The sequence below is a fragment of the Lampetra planeri genome, chromosome 17 (genome assembly GCF_965212315.1).
Source record: "Lampetra planeri chromosome 17, kcLamPlan1.2.h2, whole genome shotgun sequence".
Lineage (NCBI taxonomy): Eukaryota > Metazoa > Chordata > Hyperoartia > Petromyzontiformes > Petromyzontidae > Lampetra > Lampetra planeri.
Window position 1 is genome coordinate 2,862,942 of NC_136123.1, and position 22,458 is coordinate 2,885,399.

Sequence of the window (22,458 nt, forward strand, 5' to 3'; positions counted from 1 at the left end):
TATTTCCCTCGTGTGGATGAAGAGGTTGATTCGAGGTGACTTCAGCAGCGGTTCTGTGACATCATTTTCCGGGGCCCTTTCCTACAGCGTTCTTCACGTACATTCCTTTGTCCCATCGCATGACGCTGACAGCACAACTGGATTATATCTGTCGGGTGTCATCCTCATAACGGAGGGTTGATGCGCGTGACAGATGCTTTCCATCTCTTACGATCTTGGGCGTCTCTCTCTCTCTCTCGCGCGCGAGAGAGAGTCCTGTCCCACGTCTCACAGTGTCCCACCAGCAGATTCGTTTACTTCCTCCACCACCTCCTCTTTCCTTCCATTCTCCCATGCAGAATCATCTTCGTCAAATCTCCACCTCTGACGTATCTCCACCTTTGGATATGTCCAACACAATCCACCTTCCTTCTCGTCAGACTTTTCACCGTTTCCCGCTTGGGGTCATTCCCTCTCTCTCTCGGCACATCTTCGTAGCTCTTCCACTCGCCAAAGCTCACCCTTTCCAGCCGACAACTAGAATACCATCAGGATTATAAATAAATAAAACCTACATACAAACATGGTGTGATGGTTAACACACCGTACTGGAAATTCAGAGGTCGTCGGTTCGATTCCGTCTGCCGTGACAGCAGTTGGCAGATGGAACCGAACTCGCGACCTCTGGATTGCAAGTTCAGTGCGCGCTCACCTACCGGTGGAGCAGATGAAACAAAGCAATCGAACGGTTAAATCACTCGCAGCTGAATCTCGCTCAAATAGTTGCTCTCCCTAGGCCAGGGGTCGGCAACCTACGGCTCCGGAGCCGCATGCGGCTCTTTACGGGCTGCTTCTTGACGATATGTACGTATGTACAGTATGTACTCAGATGCATTGTGGCTCTTGAAATACTGAATTTTGTACCGAATTGGAAAGAAATGGCTCTTCTTGTTATTTTGGTTGCCGACCCCTGCCCTAGGCCATAGGAAAGAAGAAGAAGAAGCCGTTGAAACCATTGCCAAGATTTTTCAAATCCCCCCTTCCCCCCGCGTCCCCCACAACCTCTGTGCGCCTTGCAGTGTAAGTGGGTACGGCACCGTTGGTCGATGTCTCGTATCTCATCAACGTGGAAGGGTAGACCAAGTACACTCCGGAGCTCCCTTCCGCCACCAGCGTCGCGAGCAAAGCAATCGCAGCAGTGTTTCCCTTTTAATGCGAATTACATTTTTTGCTATATATATTCTTCTTCTTTAGTGCTGCCTAACGGCGTGTGCGACTTCACGATGATATTGGTCCCGGTCTAGCACGGCGTGTAGAGTTTGTGCTGTTGTTAATTGTAGCCATGTTTTGATGTTACTGAGCCATGTCGTTTTCGGCCGTCCTGGTCGTTTTTTCCCTTCGATTTTCCTTCCAGGATTTGCTTTAATAGCTGGTGTTTGTGGTCGTTTCGGGCAATGTGGCCTAGGTAGTAACACTTCCTGCTAATGATGGTCTTCAGCAGTTGCCTGTCAGTGCCCATATCTTGCAGAACTTGTGTATTGGTGGTTTTGGCTGTCCATGGGATTTTCAGCATTCTTCGATACAGCCACATCTCGAAAGCTTCGAGCCTTTTTGCTGCTGTTGTTGTCAGTGTCCACGTCTCAACTCCGTACAGCAAAATTGACCAGATGTAGCATTTCAGTGTGCGCAGTTTCAGTGATGTACTCAAGTTGCGGTCTGCAAGGAGTGTTTTCCATTTAATAAATGCTTGCCTTGCTTGTTCAATTCTGCTCTTGATTTCGACTTCATGGTTCAACTGATCGTCAATGATTACACCAAGGTATTTAAATCGGTGTACTTGTTCCAATTTTTCGCTGCCAAGCTTGATTGTTATTTCGCTTGTAGTTCGGCTGACCTTCATAACCTTTGTTTTCTTTTTATTAATTCGTAAGCCCCATATTTGACTCTCTGTGGCAACCTCGTCCAAGATTTGTTGTAGGTCTTGTTCCGAATCGGCCAGCAGTGCAGTGTCGTCGGCATACCTGATGTTGTTGATGTATTGTCCATTGACTTTAATACCAATGTTTTTATCTGCTAGTGTTCGATCAAAAATCTGCTCCGAGTAGATGTTGAAAAGACTGGGTGAAAGTGGGCAGCCTTGTCGTACACCTTTTTGTATTGGTGTTGGGTCTGTCAATTCGTTGTCATATCGGAGTTGGGCTGTTTGCTTCCAATAAAGAGCTATGATGAAGTTGATGTCGTTTTTATCTAGTCCCAGTTGTTTTAATAGAGCTGCTATTCGGTCGTGGTCGACTGAGTCAAAGGCTTTCTCGTAATCTATGAAGCAGATGTAAACTTCTTTCTGATGTTCGTAGCATCGCTGTAGTAGTATCTGTAGACAGAAGATTGCTTCTCTTGTGCCTAGTCCTTTGCAGAAGCCAAACTGTGTGTTCTTCAATGCATTTTCGCATGTGGAGCGTATGCGCTGTGGGATCACCTTCAGTAAGACTTTCAGCGCGTGGCTCATCAAGCTTATCAGTCTGTAGTCCTCGCATTTCCGGCTTGTTGCTTTCTTTGGTATGGCCACAAAGATGGATTGTAGCCAGTCGGATGGAATTTTATTGCCATTGTATATTTGATTGTACCAATTAGTCAGTTGTCGTATGTTGTTACTGTCTAATAGTTTGAGCAATTCTACATGGATTGTGTCGGGCCCGCACGCTTTGCCTGACTTAGCTGTTTTGATTGCATGTTCTACTTCTGATGTTAAAATGTGTAGAGCGTCTTTCGACATATGTTGGTCTTTTTCTGCAGGTGTTCTCGCGGTGCCATAGAGCTTGTGTATATAGTTTGTCCAGGTGTCCATTTTTTCTTGTTTATTTAGGATTGGTTGGTTGTTGTCCGCATACAAGGTAGCTGTTGGGGCTGGTCTGTAGATGTTACCAGCTTCTTTGAGCTTCTTGTGCAGAGTAAAATTGTCATGTTTTTTAATTAGTTCTTCAATCTCGGCGCATTGTTCTTCCATCCACTTTTCTTTTGCCTGTCGGATTGCTTCTCTGATCTTCTGTTGCATTTGTTTGTACTTCTCCAAGTTGTTGTTTTTGTACATTCTTCGTTTGCTCATTAGATCGAGAATACAATGTGTCATCCATCGTTGTTTCTATTTCGGTGGCTGATGTCCCAGCATGACTTCTGTTGTTTCTGTGATGCATTGTTTGAACGAGCGCCAGTACTCCTGAACATCTGCTGTTTCTGTTGTTATTGAGCGGATGCTATCGTTGAGATGTTGCTGTACTTGTCTTTTATCGCCGCTGTTCTTCAGTTTCTCCAGGTCTGCTCGTCTCGTCTTTGTACATTGTATTGATCGCAATTTGAGTCTTATTGTAGCTGTTACTGGGTTATGATCTGACGATATATCGGCTCCAGGGTAGGTTTTTGCTGTAATCACACTGGACTTAAACCTGATGTTAATTAGGATATAATCGATTTGGTTCCTGACGATGTTGTTGTCGGAGTCTTGCGGCGAGGTCCACGTGTACAGTCGTCGAGGTGGTAATTGGAACCACGTGTTAGCAATACTGAAACGTTCTTCTTGGCAGAATTGAACCAGTCTGTCGCCTCGTTCATTCCTTGTTCCGAGTCCGTGTTCTCCGACAATGTTCTGCATTCGACCGTGGCCAACCTTGGCGTTGAAGTCGCCGAGGATTATAGTGATGTCTTGCTTCTTCAGCGGCTTCAGCGTGTTGGTTAGTTGCTCATAGAACGATTCGATTTCATGATCTTGTTTATCTGCTGTTGGAGCATAAACCTGTAGAATGTTCACGTTGACTTTGTTGCCTGCTAATTGTAGTAGTGCTATTCGTTCTGATACTGGGGTAAAGTTGTTGACTTTATTCGCTAATTTCTTGTGTACTATAAAGGCGACACCGTATGTTTGTTTGGTGTTTTCTTCTCCTCCGGAGCAGAAGATGTGGTGTTCGCTCGATATAAACGTTTTTGTTCCAGGCCATTTAGTTTCGCTTAGACCGATTATGTTGATTTTAAGCCGATCCATTTCTTGTATGACATTGGCTAGTTTTCCTGCTTGAAGTAAACTTATAACGTTCCAAGTTGCTACTTTGAAAGGGTTCTTTGACACAAGCTCGGAGATTCTTAGCACCCCTGTCCTATTTAAAGGACGCCGATACTCAGGGCCTTTGTTGATTTTGCTTGTCATCATTGAAGTTTTCAAGGGAGGAATAATCCAAGTAGTTTCCCGTTGCTTTCTTGGATCACAATTTATTTGAAAAGGTCATGTGGGGACCTTTCGAAACGGGTTTTGTCTGACGTCTCCACTGAAGTCTTCCCGCCTTGGGTGACCCTTCTGAGAGCACTAGGCTCTCGACGGTATAGCGATCAGCTTCTCAGACGTACACAAACTCTCTCGCCGCATTAAGGCACCGTTTCTCGAGAGAGGCTATATATATAACAACATAAAACTACAAAAAGCAAAATGTCTTATTGTACCAGGTAAGCCCCCACGATGCAGCTCTTCTTTCAGAAGCGACCTGACCATCACAAATGACAGCTCAGCGTAGCGGCTGATGACGCGCAAATTTATAGCTGCAGCCAAATTACCCCAAAGGTGCGATGACGTTGATTCTAAATGCGGAGGGAAAAACCGGAGGACCCAGAGAAAAATCCACACGATCCACGGGGAGAGAGCGAGAGAGACACGCAAACTCCAAATATACAGCAGGCGTCGTCAGGGTCGGGATCGAACCCACGACCTCCTGTATACCAACTGCGTATCATTTAGACCCATGATTGCCGTGGGAGGCCGGCCTGAGCGAAGATTTCAGGAGGATCTATGCGCTCGCTTGTTAGACGGAGGGCACGCCTCCTCTACTCCACGTGAACGCTCGCTCAAGGCTCACCCAGCCGGGCTCGTCTGTCGGCTTAACCGCGCGCGCGCGTGCGTGCGTGCGTGCGTGTGCCCACGAAGCCGATGTCCCACGGCGCGCGGAGGGCCTACCCTCGCCATGCCACGCCAAGGTTAGTAATTGGCTGACTGCGTAGAAGAGGCAATGGAGAAAGAAGTAAGTGCTTACGTACGTAAGTTGAACATGTTTCCCACCGTACGTAGCCAACCGTGCTCATCGGAGGTGCGGGGTATGGACAACAAACTAAACACAAAAAAAGCACCTGTAAAGAAATGAGTTTTCAATCTAGATGGTTTAAAAGTAAATAGCTCCCAGTGGTTTCCTAATATCGGAAGGAAGAACGTTCCAGACGGCCGCAGAAGCGCACGTGATAACGCGCGATGCGGCGACTGGCGTTGTTTGATGCCACTGCTGCGAGGACGACCCGAGTTTGCGTGTTATCCTCGTGTACGAACAGAATATACGGCGGAGAGGCGGTCAGAGACTGGTGACGAAACTTTAAGAAATACGGAGAAAGACAAAATAAAGTGTAGAGATCTATTTTGTTGTGTTCCGAAACACGGCCCCCCGGAGAGGTTTCCACCACCTTTTTGGGAACATTCGGTCATGCCCATCATTTCCCGAGAGTGTTTCATTTGATAGGAGCGCTAGATTATTAAGTCACGTTGACATCCTTGGGAGCTGACCCTGATCTCGACCTTGACTTCGGAAAACTAATAAGTTTCAGGGACTCGCCATTTAGGGGGGTGAGCACAATACGTTTTTTTGCTGTTGTTGGGAGGACATTATTCAAACTTGCTCTGGAAATCTGTGTGACAGGTGGGGCCCATCCACACGGTGGAGAGGAGGTATGGTGGCGGGTTAGACTTCTTGGCCCTTCGCTGGCTTTGTACAGACGCTCTGGTTTTCATTTGAGTTGATTCATGGGTGGAGTTTGCGGGTTGGTGGAGGGTGGCACGGGGAGTGGGGGAGCAACGCCTTCACTGATTTATTTTCAGTAGTTTACAATTAATTTAAACATTTAATCAATTATATGAACCCATGCTTCCTAATATGAGGGACCAAGCGAACCCCAATGCCCCCCCCCCCCCCCCCCCCGTCAAATATAGAAGTCAAACTCCGTCTGCGAGTTTATTTTCTCTAACGAAGTGAGAACGCAAGAGACTGGGGTCGTCTCATTTTGCCAGCGAGTCACCCGGGTCACCTAACAAATGACAAAAACAAAATGGCTGCTGCTGTCGTCGTCATCGTCGTCGTTGTTAGGACCCTGGTGGTGGTAGCTATGGGTCGGGGCGGGGGGCGGTTTGTCACATCTCGTGTCTACCCCCCCCTCCTCGCCCTTGTTGTTAGATCGTTTGACCAGGAGCGAACGGGAACGGGGTTGGGGAGATTGAGGGTGGGGGGGGGCAGCCGTGGCCCAGGTTTTCTGGGGAGCGCTGCGAATGTTGTGAGTGTCACGCTGCGTTGCTGGCTCCGTTCGCTGGGGCTCTGTCCAAGGACCGTCCCCTTTAACAAACTCCGCCGCGCGACTGCATGGCCCCGGGACTTGAATTTTCCACAACGTGAGGCTGCTATTAATCAGAAACTGATTACGTGTCATCGGGGAAATTAATTTGGCTAAGGCAACGCCAATGCACATGCTTGTTTTACCAATGACATCAGGCACGCTGAGTTTAAAAAATATATATATATATATTTGAAAAGCGTTTTGTGTTTTTTTTTCACCCCGTTCGCTGCTTACATCAGTCTGTTATCATGAGCGATCTTTTACAATGTTACGGTCCGTGTCATGATCTATGGAACTCTTTTCTCAAAGACGTGCGAGGTATTTACAAGTTCGGTGCCGTTTATCCGTTGGCCAAGTTTTCTCCCCATTCGCGCACCGGTGCCCAAGCCGATCCAGGGAGCTGCTCGTTGTGTGTCATTGCACCAATGCCGCGTCCGTGGAACACGACGGTGGAGTGTTGGGATATTTTGTGCGCATCGTCTACCGCGGAAATAGTTTTGAAGAGCTCTTTTGTATTGAAGTTTGCATCATTAATCAACATCGTCGGCCCCATGATCTCTCCACTGCTGGATGAAAGCCTCCCCAAGCCATCATATCATCTTTTACGGTCTTGTGATGCAACCATCCGTCCAACTCCTGCGCGCAATTTGATATCGTCGCTCCGTCTCCGTGGTGGACATCTCCGCCCCAACTAATGTCAGCCGCGGGCAGGAATCAAACTCAGAGGTCATCAGCGGATTCATAGCGCAGTGTGCTGACCGCTGCACCACCACTGCCCGCTATGAAGACAAATATCCCCCATATAGCCTATACGGGCTGCTGGGGCAGGTGCTGTTGATGAGCGCCCAGCCCCACGACAAAAGAAGTGCTGTTAGCGAGCGCCTTTGAACACCGGTACGGCACACGACGGGGGTGGCTGGCCAGCGCCACGCCATGTCGCCTTTGTCTCCCCCAGTGGCGAGGATTATGCACCGCACCTGGTACTCTTTTTTAGGCTGAGCCGACCTACGGGGGAGGCCTAGGATCTGGTTCAGATAACCAGCAACGGTGTTGGCCGTGCGCCGGAATGGAACTCGAGACGCCGGATTCGTAGCGCGGCGCGCTAACCGCTGCGCCACCGCTCCCCGCCAACTCCGCAACGCAACGCGCACAGACACCCACGTGTATAGAAATGCTCACGCGACAAAAAAAAGCGGCGTTTTTAAAAGGTTGCAAAACGAACGCACCGTGCTCCCGGCGCCGTGCGTCGAGAGAGAACCGGGGGGGGGGGGGGGGTGGGTTAGGAAGGGTGCCCCGGAATCCGGGACCCGGACCGGGGGAGGGACGGGTTCAACCCCCACGGGAGTGGAGCGGTGGGGGCCCCGAGGCGGAGCTGTGAAATTGACGCGAGACGCTCGATTTGTCGCTCCCTCCCAACGGGCCGCGCGCGAGCCGGTGGGGAACCCCTTTGCCGGGCGGGTCGCAGCGCCGGCATAAAAAAAAAAGATCCCCGGCAAGTGCCAGCTGACGACGCGGGGGGGGGGGGGGGGCCGGCATTCGCGCTCGGCCTGCGCTCTTCTGGCGCGGCCGTGTCACCACGGTCCGTGTCACTCCGGCCCGTTGTACTACAACGCCCCGTGCTGTTTTCACAACGCGAATTGGATATACAACGCAATGATGAATGTACTGGGGAACGCGTTTTTTTTTTTTATAACGCGGAATGCGAATCGGACACATCACGTGATTGAGTGAACGGAGCAACGTCGCGCACAGGCGGGCATGCGGTTGCCTCTGCGCAGCATCACACAAGGCGGGATGCTGCTGGATGCTTCCAGACGCTACCCACGGGCAAATCGGTCTTTTGTTTCGGCCTGCGTTACGCATCTCACGCGTTATCGCGGACTGTGCTTTACCCTCTATTATATACTATTTATTATAACGCAATTTTTTCAGAGCGTGGTGTTCTTCGGGAACGTGAGTACCACCGTGCTATAGGAGAACGGAACTTGGCCTTGTTCCATGCGGCCTTTGCGAGTAACGATGACCACCAAACCCGCTGGCAGCGATGGAGGTCGGCGTTGGGACTGACCCACCTCCCTTGTTATAATGCGGTAGTAGTTGCGTTCCTGAATGAACACCGCATTGTGGAAAAATTGTGTTTATAATAAATAATGTGGGGGTAAAGCACAGTCCGCGATAACACCGTGAGATGCGTAACGCAGGCTGAACAAAAACGAGGCGCGTGGGCAACATCGAGATGCATCCAGCAGCATCCCGCCTCGTGCGATGACGCTAGGCGGAGGCAGCCGCACGTCCACTTGTTCCTACTCGCGCGACGGAGTTTCCGTTAACTTGATCGCGTTATGTATCCAATTCGCATTCCGCGTTGTAAAAAAAATAAAACGTGTTCCCTAATAGAGTCGCCGCGTTACATATCCAATTCGCGCCGTGAGAAGTACATGCGGCGTTGCAGGGGAATTGACCGCATGCCCATTTGCTCGAGCGGTGGGTAACCAGTGTCGCGTCGCGTGGCGACGAATCCATTCGGGAAAAAATCGCGCGGAGTGAAAGGCCGCGGGAGAAAGGGACTGCTCACGGGATTTTCGTTTGTTGTCCCTTCCCCCGCTTGGCTACGTACGGTGCGCAAGAAGTTCAACATACGTACATTTCTCCCGAAGACAAATCCTTCAAGCGGCCTCTTTGTCTTCGACGCAGCAAGGGGTCACGCTTTCCCACACACTCCGCGCTGAGATCGTCACGCGACGGTTGCTCATGTGAAAGGTGCCTTATAAAACCGAGTTCATTATCATTATTACTACTACTACAACTACGATTAATATTGTCAATTGTCAGAGCTGTAACTTTGGCAAATGAAGTGAAATGTAACATGATGGCATCTTAATATTTTGTTTGCGTGTGCACATGCACCGTTGATGAGGCTAAAAGCCATTGGCTCGCCACACTTGTGAGTCCAGCCTTAAGCAGACGCGTGCTGACCAAATTCGAATCCAGGATCTCGGTAGCTCAATGCCGCTGTGTCCAGCTGAGCCAAGCGGCCACCTCGGGACTGACCAAACCCTCCCGTCAGGCCCCCCCCCTCCCGGTGTGGCTCTTTAAATCCCTGCCTGACTCAATCTGTGTCCCTTTCATCCAGCTTCAACGTGAGCCGTAATTCACTCGCCGCGCAATATAAAGTCCACACACACACACTGCCTAAGCGGTTTCTCTAACCCATTGTAAAATTTCACGAGACATCTTAAGCGGGAAGAGGCCCTGGCGGTGTGGGCTTGCCCCTCTGTTTAACAACACCTGGGGGCGAGCGGTGCAACCGGTGAAGCTGCAGCAGCCCATTACCGCTGCCAACCGAAGGTCCCTCCGTGAGAGGGAGTTCTCGAGAGCTCCTCTAGAGGGTGTTTGGCCTAATCTTCCACACACGCCACTGGGTAACCTCCCACCCCTCCCCATTGACCAGTGTGGAAGGGGGTGAGTGGGGTGGGGGGCTGGTTTAGCAACGTACCGTGCATGCCCCATTGTTTAAACTACCGCAGCAGGGGATCGCATCGAACCGGCCTGCCACTGGATCCCAAGTCCAGTCTATTCGACTTGCCTTCGACAAACCATTGCACCGCCGCAGCTTCCCAATGCCATCACAGCGGGGGTACCCGTGGGTATGAGCGCGGGCACGAGATACGCGGTTGTCGTTGGCACGGGGGGCGGCGGGGGGTTCCACGTGCTGCGCTACGCTACCCCCCTCCCCCCCCCCCCCCCCGTTTGTGCATTAGCACATTTATGTATGGCATTCGTTACAATATTAATTATGACAAACAGCTGGGAGCGCCGTGACGAGAGCTCGCAGCTACTCGCACAGACACTAACGCATCAGTCGATCTGGAGCCTCGCACATAATGAGCCCTTATCGCCAAAACATATGCTCAGTTAGTACAATTGCAGACTCTTTAATAGGTGCAATCTATCACATTTTTTAGGCTAGCGGGGGGAGGGGCGGACGCCAGAGGGAGGCGGGCGGACGGGCGTGTGGCGGAGAAGCGACTCGGAATAAGGAATACCGCGTTCGCTCTCTTCCGTCAATTTCCCGAGCGCGTCGCTGAAATGGAGCGGTGGCGTGTGCGATAGCTGCACCCCCTTGCATGAGGTTCGCCACCGTTGTTGTAGCCCCATAGCGTGTGTGTGGGGGGGGGGGGATGCAGGTGGGGGGGGGGGGTGGATCGGTGGGGTGGAGAGCCGAGTAAACAGTGGCACAACAAAAACAATTCCCCCAATTTTATTTTACCAGGTAAGGCCCCCGCTAAGCTGTACAGCTCCTTTTCAGAAGCAAACCTGGCCGCCACAAATGATAGCTCAATGAAGTGGCTTATCCTGTGGAAAGGCATAGCAGCCAAATACTCTGTGGAGGGAAACACCGGAGGACCCGGAGGGGAATCCACGCGACAACGGGGAGAGAGAGAGAGACACGCAAACTCCAAATCTAGAGCAGGCGTCAGGGTCGGGATCGAACCCACGACCCCTTGCGTACCAGGCGAGGTAGTTAACATCTCCCCACCGTGGCTCCCACAGTGCTGTTAAACACGGAGCAACCCCCCATCTAAAACCATGAATGTCGCCCCCTTTGGCTACAGGGGGCTGACCCCCCCCCCCCACCACCCCTCTCTCTTCCCCTGCTAAAGGCTCGGCCTGCTCTTAAATTTGACACATGAATTTCCCGCAATCTTTGGAGAGGTTTCCGGATGCAAATGCACGACTGAGTTACACACACGCGGGGCGGGCGAGAGAGCCGGAGCGGAATGCACGACAGACACAGGCAGCAGATCGCATCGTTACTCATTCTGTTTAGCGTTTAACATTTTTGTCTAAACTTTGTTTAACGTTGACTGTGTTGTGCCCACCCCCCTCCGCCCCCACATTTAAACAAGGCCGCGTTAAGGCTCTGTGTTTGTCGATGTAGTCGCTATCGCCAACTCTGCGTCACAACCAAACCCTTATCAGCAATAAACTATCATTGTCTGCTATTAAACCATCATTGTCCGCTAAGAATGTCTCTCGGTGTACGCATGCGCTTGCTGACAATTGTTGAGCGCACTTTATGTTGCTCAGATGTTGTTTTAATTTTGACTGCGGCGGTTGGAGACTTTGCAAAGCTACCCCTAGAGCTCGTGCATAACACTAAGCATGAAAACAAAACGAGGCGGTTTCAAGTTTCAATGAGAACTGAACATTTTGGCGAGCTGCGAATTAAAACGAGGGTTTGAAATATTGTTGAAATGCACTTGCGTTCATATTGTCCAAGCAGCGATTCCACGGGCCCATTAAACACCACCCGGGAGAGAATGTGGTTTTTAAATCGTGTTTTCCCCCCAATCCTATCCCACTTTTGCTGTCAGTGTCAAAGTGATGAGATGGAGAATCCGCTCGGCTCTCGCTCGCAGACCAGCGCGACCCTTTGTTGCAGAACAGTTCACAGGAAGCAGACACCACAGAGCTACCTCGCAAATGCAGAACCTTCAAAAGGGACCTCGAGCGGTCGACACAGCAGTGAGGGAACGGTGCGTAAACGTAAACAGCATCAGAGTATTTATACTGGAGGAATCCGATGAGCTTTGCAGCTCTTACTCTTTGGTTCTTTCGGTAAAGTCACATATTAAATTTTATTTTATACCTACGTGACTTAATAAAATTGTATTTTATACCTACGTGACTTAATAAAATAGTATTTTATACCTACGTGACTTTACCGTATAGATTCCTGCAGTCACGAAAGCTCCAAATCAATATTTTGCAGCTCTTTTTCACAGATGTCCAGTAAACGTTGGCAAGATGCAATATCGTGGCAGCACAATGGTGGATGGAACACTTTGCAAATCGTCTATTTACCCTTGGGACATATCGTCAGCATGTCGAGGCAGTTGTTAAACATGCACTGAGGGTGTGACAGGCGATGGATGGACACCGCCACCTCGGTCCCGTACATTATGGGACCCCCATGCCATCCCACGCGGATGACCTCTGACCTCCCACTACCCCAAAAATCCGTGCGATGTTCACAAACTCCCACGCCTCCTACTTGGAGCTCGGACGAAATATATATATATTCGCACGAGTAACAAAATGCTACTGCGTGCAAATCTGTGAGCTTGCGAATTAAAAACATTAAGATGTTTCATTACACCACGACCTGAGATATAACCTTTTCTCTAACAACCTCGGTGTTAGGTAATGTATAGTCAGGTAAAAAAAACATAATAGCAATAGTAATAACATTACAGCGGTAATAAATAACGGCGCTATTATGTGTGTTCGCGTGGCCAAAAAAATTATGATTTTCAGGAAACCGGCTTCTCGGTCAGTTTTCCAGCGCAGATGGCAAATTTTGTATCGGCCGAGGGGTTTTAACGGGATGGTGTGGGGGGGGGTTGCGTATGATGGAGTTGTGGAGCTGGGATAGTGGGTGTTGTGGATGGTTATTCATTGCCTCCAGTCTGGCCCCCCTTCTTTTAGCGCGCAATCCCCGCTAATTTACTCTGCTCGCATTAAACTCAGCGTCGACGTGAAAAGGTGAGAGGACAGACCGTTGGGCAGATGAGATCTCGAAAAAAAAATGTTTGAGACAAAAGCAGCCCCCCGCGCTCGTGCCAGTTAATTTATTGTGCCGTTTGAATCTTCGTGCGCTTGAAGCTCTTAATTGCTGCAGCTATTACCGGCGTTGGAGTGATGGATGGGCAGGTTCTGAGTCCCTCCAATATTTGTGGCAGCATTTGGTCAGGGTACCTTGCAGACAGCTTTAGGACTAATGAATTTTAAAACGATAACAGACTCTTATAAAAATGGCACACAGCTGAACGATACATCAGCGGCTGACGCAAACTCCACAAATTATTGGAAGTGCAGGGGGAGGAGGGGGGAGGGTTCGACTCTTTTTTTTCTCGGTTGGGACATTTTTATGGAGAAAAATGTATTTCATATTAATGTAGTAATCCCGTGATGGTACATTAAATAACTTTTACTCAGGCTTTAGATATTTTTTTGGATCTCTGAAAAAAATTATTATAAGATTTGTACAACTTTATAAAGGCATCGATTCTTTCAAACGGTTATATTTCCTTAACGGTAACTCTTTAATGCACCAAAATTCGATCCTATTTTAAGCGCATTCCGTGCTTTTCCACACTAGGACAAAGACCTCTTCTCGTGCACGTCCGGCAATCACACGGGGCACTCTGGGAATGGGAGAGAACCTCCCAAAAATGTCATCAACTGTCCATTAGCACAGCGTAATCCACCTAACAGAACGTTCGCTCCCCAACCTTTGAGAGAATCTCTCCCCCGGGCTGGTAAATTGGCGTGCAAGCCGGGACGAAAAACGCAAATGAAGTGGTTGAACGACGACGACGATGACGCCGTCGATGAACATTGATCATTCTCGACGATTACCTTCACGGTACCTGTAGAGAATTGCGCGTGCAATTATCAATGTTTGTTTAATTTATATTCGTTCCGTGTAACTAGGAGTATTTTACCCGTGAAACCATCGGATAGGGGAGTACAGTCAATGATGTATTGTGTGGAGGAGAGACAAAAGAATGGGAAAGGAAGGAGAGCTGAAAAAGAATGGCAAGTAAGAGGAAAAGGAACTGAGTAAGGAGAGAAAAGTGTCGAGGAGAGGGCCTCGGTGCTGCTGCTGCCGCACGGAGCAGCGTCTGTTTTCAAAGGGGGCGGGGAGAGGGGAGGGGTTCAGAGTAGGGGTGATCACACACAAGTCACGTGATTCGCCGCAGGCTTGAGCTGATTTAGATATCCAGATATGTTCTACGCAATGTGTCTATACGATCCTTGCGACCGCCAGAGGCGCTACCATTTAGCGTGTTATTTATTTGAAAAATTATTAGTTCTTGAATTGAATCACGACGTTCAATCGCCACAATTAATTTAATCTCGAATCGACCGGGGGGGGGGAGGAGGGGGGATAATGTTCCACCCCCTGCAAGCAAAGTGTGAATGTTTAAAAGCAATGGGATGAGACGAGTAATAGGAGAAAAGAAGGGGGGGAGAAGCTGTGTATCTGCGGGTGTAATTAGAAAAAGTGAAATTCATCATTACAAGTGGTAAATTATTTAACTTTAATAAGCTCCCCTTGAATTTACATAGTGCGGGATATGCTCGTAGCGTGGCGATACCAGGTACGCGTTGCTGCCGGGAACTTCGAGGCAATCTACTGCAGCAGCAGCAGCAAAACTGCCAGTGCAGCAGCTTTAATTAAATGTGGAAGACGAAACTTAAATGGCTGTAATGACGTGACCCAACAGTGAAACGCACCAATGGGAGGGGGAGAGGGGGGAGGGTGGTTCAGAGCAGGCTGAGCTAGGGTGTGGTGTGGTGGGGTTGGCGTGGTGGAGTGTGGTAGGATGTGGTTGAGTTGGTGTGGTGGAGTTGATTTGGTGGAGTTGGTGTGGTGTGGTGGAGGGTGGTGGGGTTGGTGTGGTGGAGTGCGGTAGGATGTGGTTGAGTTGGTGTGGTGTGGTGGAGGGTGGTGGGGTTGGTGTGGTGGAGTGCGGTAGGATGTGGTTGAGTTGGTGTGGTGGAGTTGATTTGGTGGAGTTGGTGTGGTGTGGTGGAGGGTGGTGGGGTTGGTGTGGTGGAGTTGGTTTGGTAGGGTGGGTGTGGTGGGATGTTGTGGGGTGTGGTGGTGTTGGTGTGGTGTGGTGTGCTTGGTCTGGTGGCTGTTGCATCACTGCTGGTGAGGGGGCGGTGCGGCACAGCGGAACCCGACCATCCCGAGTTCGATTCCCGCTCACCGGCGGCGATTATCTGAACCGGTTCTTGGTGGGCCTCCCCTCTGTCGACTCGGCCTCAAATGAATGCTGCACCCGGTGCGGTGTATCAACATCGCCACTCGGGGAGACAAAGGCGGCCGGGCGTGGTGTTCACCACCCACCCCGTCGTGCACCGTGCCGCTTTCACAGGTGCTCGCTAACAGCACTTGCCCCGACAGTTCGTTACAGGCTATACGGGGGGGGGGGGGGACCTTTGTCTTTGTGCGGAGAGAGCGGAGGGGGGAGAGGGGCAAGGGACGAGAGAAGGAGTTCCCATTGTCGGCTCAGCAGCAATTGTGTAGCAGTGTCCATCTCTAGCACCCCCAGATCAAATTCTCGTCGCCAATTCAATGTCCGGCCATCGCGGACGTCAACTCATGGGCAGAGGCAGCGAGGGCGCGAGCAGGTCGCGTCGTCACCCGTTCTCGTTAGCGCAGAAGGTTTATTAAAGTTTGTTTCACGTTGACCCACGTTGTGCCCCCCCTCCCCATTGTTTCGTATGCACCCCCCCCCACTGCCCCATCCCCACCACTGAGTGCCGCACGCGTGCATCGTTGGGTCGCGTCGTGACCCCCGTGTACCGCTCTGTGTGTGCGTTTGCGTGATTATTATTATTATTGGTGCCCAGTTGCTTTTGTTTCGTCTGAACAACGCGAGTGCGCGCGTACAACGGGTACGCACGCGCGTGCGTACACGCGTGTGTCTGTTTGTACAGGCCCAGCTTGTTCGAACATGCTTCATGTGTCCGTGCGTGTGTTTGTGGGTGGGGAGCGGTGGTATAGTCGCTTGCGCACCAAGTTCGTTTTCCAGCCACGGATAACATCAGTGGTGATTAACTGCACCAGTTTTGCACCTCCCGTGGGTCAGCTCACTCTAAAATGAGTACCTGGTGCCGTGTTTGAACATCCGCAGCGGGGAGACAAAGGTGGCGGAGAGTGAGGCTCACCACACCACTCCGTCGGCCGTCATGCCTGCATTCATATGCGCTTGCTAACAGCACTTGCCCCAACAGCCTGTGTTGGCTTTACGAGGATAATCTTTGTCGTTGAGTGTATGTGCATCAACACACAGTGGAGATCACAGGTGGTGTGCATATGCCAGTCATCTCAGTCAGTCAACCCATGACAACTCGGGTCTGCCCCGTCACCTCCTGGCAGCGAGACTTTGACACTTCACGCAGCCTGAGAGCCGCATCTCACCCGACGCAAGCGTCATCGCTTAGTGGTGAATGGCGGCTGCTGTTATGGTCGTGAGCGAGTGCGAGTGCGTGTGTGTGTGCGCCAACTCGCACTCACTCGCATCGTCGCGCGCGCTCACACACGGACGCGCGCGCGCGACCTCCGGGAAGCGGAGAAATCAATGGACTCCGCCGCGGTGTGAGCCCGGGCGGTGTGATGCATCGCGGACGGGGGATGACAGCAATTTATCTGTGACACTAGACTTGCCCGTCTGTCGATGCGGGCGGGGGAGCGTTCCCTGATCTGTCGCACCGCGCGTCCGCGCTGACCAGCGAGGCTTGTTGTCTCTTCATCCTCCGGCGCGTGGGCGGAATTCGATTTGTTTTTTAATGTAAATTTTCAAAATGAATAGTCAAAAAAAAAAACCTGCTGAATAGAGACGTCACCACCGTTACAGTCAGGCGCTGCGTATTACTGCGTAAACCCCACACCCACTTGAGCGTGGGAAAGAGATTATATTATGTGGGGGTGCGCTGCCCCCCCCCCCCCCCCCGCACTAGATTTTTCTACACAGTTGGTCTAATTCTCATTTGCAGCACCCACGGACGTGAGTAGCGTGCGAGTCGTCGCCGGGCGAATGATGGAGCCGGCGTTGGTGCTATTCCACTGGGAAGCTCTAAGCAGAATGCATTTTTTTTGTGCGGGAGAGAGGGGAGCCAGGGGTGGTGGTGGTGGTGGTGGTGCCCCCTTTCAATTATGGAATCCTGCTGAGATGAAAGAAGAGCCGTTGCACAAGAGATCGAGATGTAGTGAGATTAGAGAAATGTGGAGTGACGTAGAGAGGTAGTGTGGTGACAAGAGGCAGGTAAGATCGTGATTAGATGAATTGCCTTTTAATGTTGATTAACGGTAAGTAGCTTGTTTTGTTGAGATTTGAATTTGATCTTGTTTCGTGCACATTTTTTTTTCATGAATCCAATGCCCCTTGAGCTACTTAGGCACCACAAGCCTTTGCTCGCCTGCTTTGTGTATGCCCAGCGCCGCCACTGGATGTAACACATTCGGGCTCGTGGAAATGGATTTTTTTTTTACTTTTTGTTATTTTTGGACATTATTAATTGCCGGAGACGATTAAGAATGACACCTTCCAATGAATCGGCCATCACCGCTCGCCAACCTAATTGCAGGTAACGATCGCGAGCCCGTTAAGCGTTGTCATAAGATTTCCCGTGATCCCGCCTAATCCCAGCCAGCCGCTCCGACAACGGGATTTCTGAACTTTTCGTGTTTTTTTTTGTGGTACCGGAACGAAATGCTCGGCCTGGAACGACGACTCGCCTATATTTATATAAAATCAACGTCATTGGCCCATCCCCGTTTCTCGTTGTCTTTTGTTTTCGCCGGATTGGTTTTCTTCTTCTTTCCCACCCACACTCTCGCATTCCGATCGGTGCCAGCGAAACGCTTCCCCCCCCCCCGTTGCCAAACTGCTTGTACGGGAGAAATGTTCGCGAGGGATAAATTCAAGAGGCAGGATCATTGAGGTTTAATCGCGGGAAAGCGGCGGCATTAGTTGGCTGGGAAATCTCGGGCTTCCCACTGCGAACCTAATTAAGGGACCATTATTACGGGCAGACACTGATCCTAATGATGCCAGCCGCATAACGCAGTCGATTAAATGCCAAGGTAAGCAAAACATAAAAAGGACATTAAATGTGCCCCAATGTTAAGGGTGCTGTTAAAAAATGTGCTTTTGGCACCAAAACGGCCACTGGCGTTGTAAACTTCGCGCTCGCGCGCGCGCCGTTCCACGCTGTCTCTTTGAGTCCTGAAGCGAGAGCCGTAAAGCCTGCGACCCGGTTTCCCCGGAGCTTGCGTCAAGCCTTCCGCCCCCCTCCCCTCCCCTGCCCCCCCCCCCGCCCCTGCCCCCCCCTCACCGCTTCTCGCGATCCTCAGGATTTGTTGGAAAGGCTCGGCGAGCCGAACTTCTTCCCGTGTTTGATTCTTCTGCCTGCTTCGTATCGCCGATTTGTTGACGAAGAGCAACAGCTGTAATTTCGCACTGAGCCGGATGATCGCGTCAGGAGTGACCTGCGTCGCGGATCGTGTCATTGTTTTAAGTCGCGCTTTCCTGCAGGTTTTTTTAGTTTTCCCGTCGGCGCGTCGACGTCAGCGTCAAGTATAACCGCGTAATCTGCCGCTGCCACATGGCTTTGAGCGTTCGCTGTCGCGGGTCGATGTCGAAATTGCTCAACCGCCCTGATGGCCGCGTCGTTGAGTTCAATCAACCACTTGGGTTCACCCGCCGCACGAGCCGCCCACCTTAAAGTTCGGTCCTCAACCACGTGGGCGCCACGGTGGCGAGATGTTAACTCCCTCGCCTGGTACGCAGGAGATCGCGGATTTGATCCCGACTGCTGGATATTTGGGAGTTTGCGCGCCTCTCTGTGGTCACGCAGATTTTTCTTCGGATCCTCTGGTTTTTCACTCCACCTTTAGAATCAACGTGCGCTTAGAGTATTTGGCTGCTATAAATTTCCAAACGACGATAAGCCACTTCGTTGAGCGATCGTTTGTGATAGCTAGGTCACTTCTGAAAAAGAAGCTATATAGCTCAGTGGGCCTGACCTGGTAAAATAAAATTCGTTAATTTGTTTTAGTTTAGCTTAATGTTGACGGCTGTTTGGTGGCCAGCAGGGCAGTCGCACGGAAGGGGCGTAACCAAATCGGCCGCACCACTCCGAGGAGGTTCATCGCGGTCACGTTGCTGTGCCGCTCTCTGGCTCGTTTCCGCTCGTACGGCACAGCGTGCCGACGTTGTTCGCTCGCCCTGCGCGTGCCGGGGGGTGGGGGGGGCTTCCGAGTTCCCGTTGAGGCTCCGCGGCGCGTCGAGGGGGAAATGTCGGTGCAACACGGAAAACACACGGGAGAGGTAAATCAGCTGTAGCCACTAACCAGTCGATTTGGCCTGATCCGAGGCAATCTGGCGAGCTCCGTGGAAGTGGAATCTCAGGCACCATAACGACGTCAATTGCGCAGAACGCATAACGGGAGACAAAGATCGTTCGAGCTTCTACAGAGGACGCTTTGCCAAACTCCAGTCCTCGCGGCCCAGCGTGATTGGTCTACCCGTGTTTGCCGGTGCTAACCGATGGCAGATTAAGTTGTTGATGATTATTAAGCACATCCCAACTGACGTAGAGAAAATAATTCATCTGAATTGGTGCTCCTGCCACATTACATGGGACTAAGACTACCAAGTAGTGAATGTTACACACCTCACCAGGTACGCATTTAAGGGCCGAGTCAATCTACGGGACGCCTAGGACTGGCTCGGATAATCATCGCTGATGTTGGCCGTGTGCGGGAATCGAACTCGGGTTGCCGCGTTCGCAGCGCAGCGTGCTCACCACTGAGCCACTGCCCCCCACTACACGCACAGACACACACACGTACGTGATGCCTCCACCATCGATAATTGGGACTCTTTATCCACAATTCAGTTTCGAGTGTGCCATCGATATCACGTCACGTGACAGCGAATGAATTCAGAACTATCACCAAGCAGTGTGCTACAGAATGGCCCGTCGAGGTATAGATTATTCAAGAACTGCTTCTGAAATACCTTCAAGTTATTTTTTTTTTTAATGCACGTGCTCGCAACCCCTGGCCACGGAGAGGAATGTCCGTCACGTGGCAGCTAAACTGATCATTTTTCGATTTAAAGCTTTCGTGACTGCAGGGATCCATCTTCTTGGTTCTTTCGGTAAAGTCACGTAGAAGGGAAGTAATAAAATAATAAAAATAAAACAATTCTCACGACGTTTCGGCTGCTTGCGTTGTGGCCGAAACGTCGTGAGAATTGTTTTATTACGTTTTATTTTTATTATTTTATTACTTCCCTTCTACGTGACTTTACCGAAAGAATCAAGAAGATAAACTGATAATTTTAATCCCGAGCGGCCCCTTTTATCCAAATCAAGCGAAGAGGCCACCGAGGAGATGGAGCGAAGAAATCAGCCCGTGTTAACGGGGCTCGGGTGGATCGTCCTAATCGCGGAATCGTGAGAGGCGGCGACTGCGGCTCGGGAAGGCCTTCCATCCAGCAGCGGATTGCTCGCGGATGCGGATAACGCGATGGTGACGATGAAGTGAAAACGCAAATTGAATTTGATAGGTGAGATATTTTTCTTTTTTTTCCCCGCGTGCAGTCAACGCTTAGCCGGGGCTGACGCCTTCAACTCCGCCGCACTTGAGAACACCGCCAATAAATTTAATTTCCCCCGTTCCGTTCAGATTTACATCGCGCCAACGCGGGCGGCAGGCGTGAAGGATTGATCGCGGCCCTGGCACTCGGCGTGAGGATTCACTGCCTAGACACGTCAACATGTTGGCCTTTGCACGACCGGGCCACGGCGGCCTGAGGATCTCATGGAAACCATAACGACGTGAAGATTGAAAGGTAACGAGTGCGGAGTGCCAGGGAGCTGTCGGAGCGTCCCCACGGTGGCGGCCAAACGGCGACGTTTTGCTTTTTTCTACTTCTTTGTAAGCAAATTAATTCCGTAAATAGTAATTTTTATTGAATCGGATGCATTTTTTTTTATATTTGCCAATATTTCCAGAGCATATACCAATGAAATATTATTTTTCTTCTTTGCAGTAAATTAGTGGGGGGGGGGGGGGTAGGGGAAAATTAAAGAGTTCTCGGTGGACATGGGGTGGGAGGTATGAATGTTTTATTTCGTTTACTTGTGTATGTATTTATTTAAATATTTAAAAAACCAGGCTTCCTGCTGCACATCATCACCCCTGATTCAGACCCTTCAGTGATTTACTGCAGGATCAACCCGATTGCAAATGTTTAGCTAAAGTTTTCATCGCGGATAGAAGGGAGCCAATGGACTTAATCTTAACAGTAAGAGCTATGCCCCGCGTGTGTTGGTGCCTGTTATTGTGGGGAGCGGTAGTGTAGCGGTTAGCGCGCTGCGCTACGAACCCAGTGACCCGAGTTTGATTCTCGCTCACGGCCAACACCGGTGATGATTATCTGAACCGGTCCTGGGCCTCCCCTAGGTCGAATCAGCCTCAATGAGTACCCGGTGCAGTGTGAAACATCAGCACTGTAGTGTTGGCCGCCCACCCCCTCATGTGCCTTGTTGGCCTTCATAGGTGCTCGCTAACAGCACTTGCCTCAACAGTCTGTTATGTTTCTGATAATTATGTCAGATGTTCTTTGATGGTATTTGAATCGTTCGTACGCATAGTTGGTTTTGGTTTGAATATTTTTTTTCCAGTTTATCTCGATATAATTTTACGTTTTACTGTCACTTGTGCCCCAGATCGCTGTGGCAAGTACGACATCTGGAGACTTTAACGTACAATATATTTAAAAGATCCCATTATTATTATTGCTGCTGCTATTATACACAAAACGTATCGTCGGTTAAAGTACACGGTGGGTAACTCATTGCGATATGAACCCAGCAACCCCCAGTTTGGTTCCCTTGGCAATAATTTGGCCGACGAGTCACCGCCGCGTGTGGAATGAGCACGGTGGGAAAGAAGTTCAACTCACGCACGTGCGTTGTCTCCCAGGGTCTGCCACCGCTGTCGGCCAATAATTATGGATCAGGATAAGTGCAGTGAACCTCCGAATCAATGCAGTATCTCAAATCTCACCTGCCTCTATTTTTTTTGTATATTTGCATTATCGGTAACCGCAAGGGAAAACCGGTACGTTGGTACGTACGTATGTTGCAAGTATTTCGCACCGTAACGTAGCCAACCGCGCAAATCGGAGATGCGGGGGAAGGATGACAAATATGGTTACCAGTTTCCCACGTATATAGAAATGTCTCGACCATTAAATCAAGCGATTAACTTGACAAACGAACGGAGTTCCCATTCCGTGATGATTGCCGCACTGGTCACAAGTTCGATTCCATCTCCCAGCGTGGCGAGTTGAAACAATGGGGCAAGTTTCTTAAATCCACGCCACCGCCGCTGTCCACCCAGTAGTATATATGGGTACACCTCAGTTCGTCTGTGATCAGCAGGTTCGTGTGTGGTGGGATTACGTGTGGGTA

The 22,458-nt window shown here is 50.4% G+C and overlaps 1 long non-coding RNA gene across 1 annotated transcript in view; it reads left to right on the plus strand.

Moving 5' to 3' along the window:
- Nucleotides 1-20,670: 20,670 nt before the first annotated feature.
- LOC144723417 (uncharacterized) overlaps nt 20,671-22,458 on the plus strand; it is a 60,168-nt gene continuing 58,380 nt past the window's right edge. The window contains exon 1 of the long non-coding RNA XR_013586172.1: nt 20,671-20,831. This is a non-coding gene — a long non-coding RNA (uncharacterized LOC144723417). The remainder of the gene's footprint in view (nt 20,832-22,458) is intronic.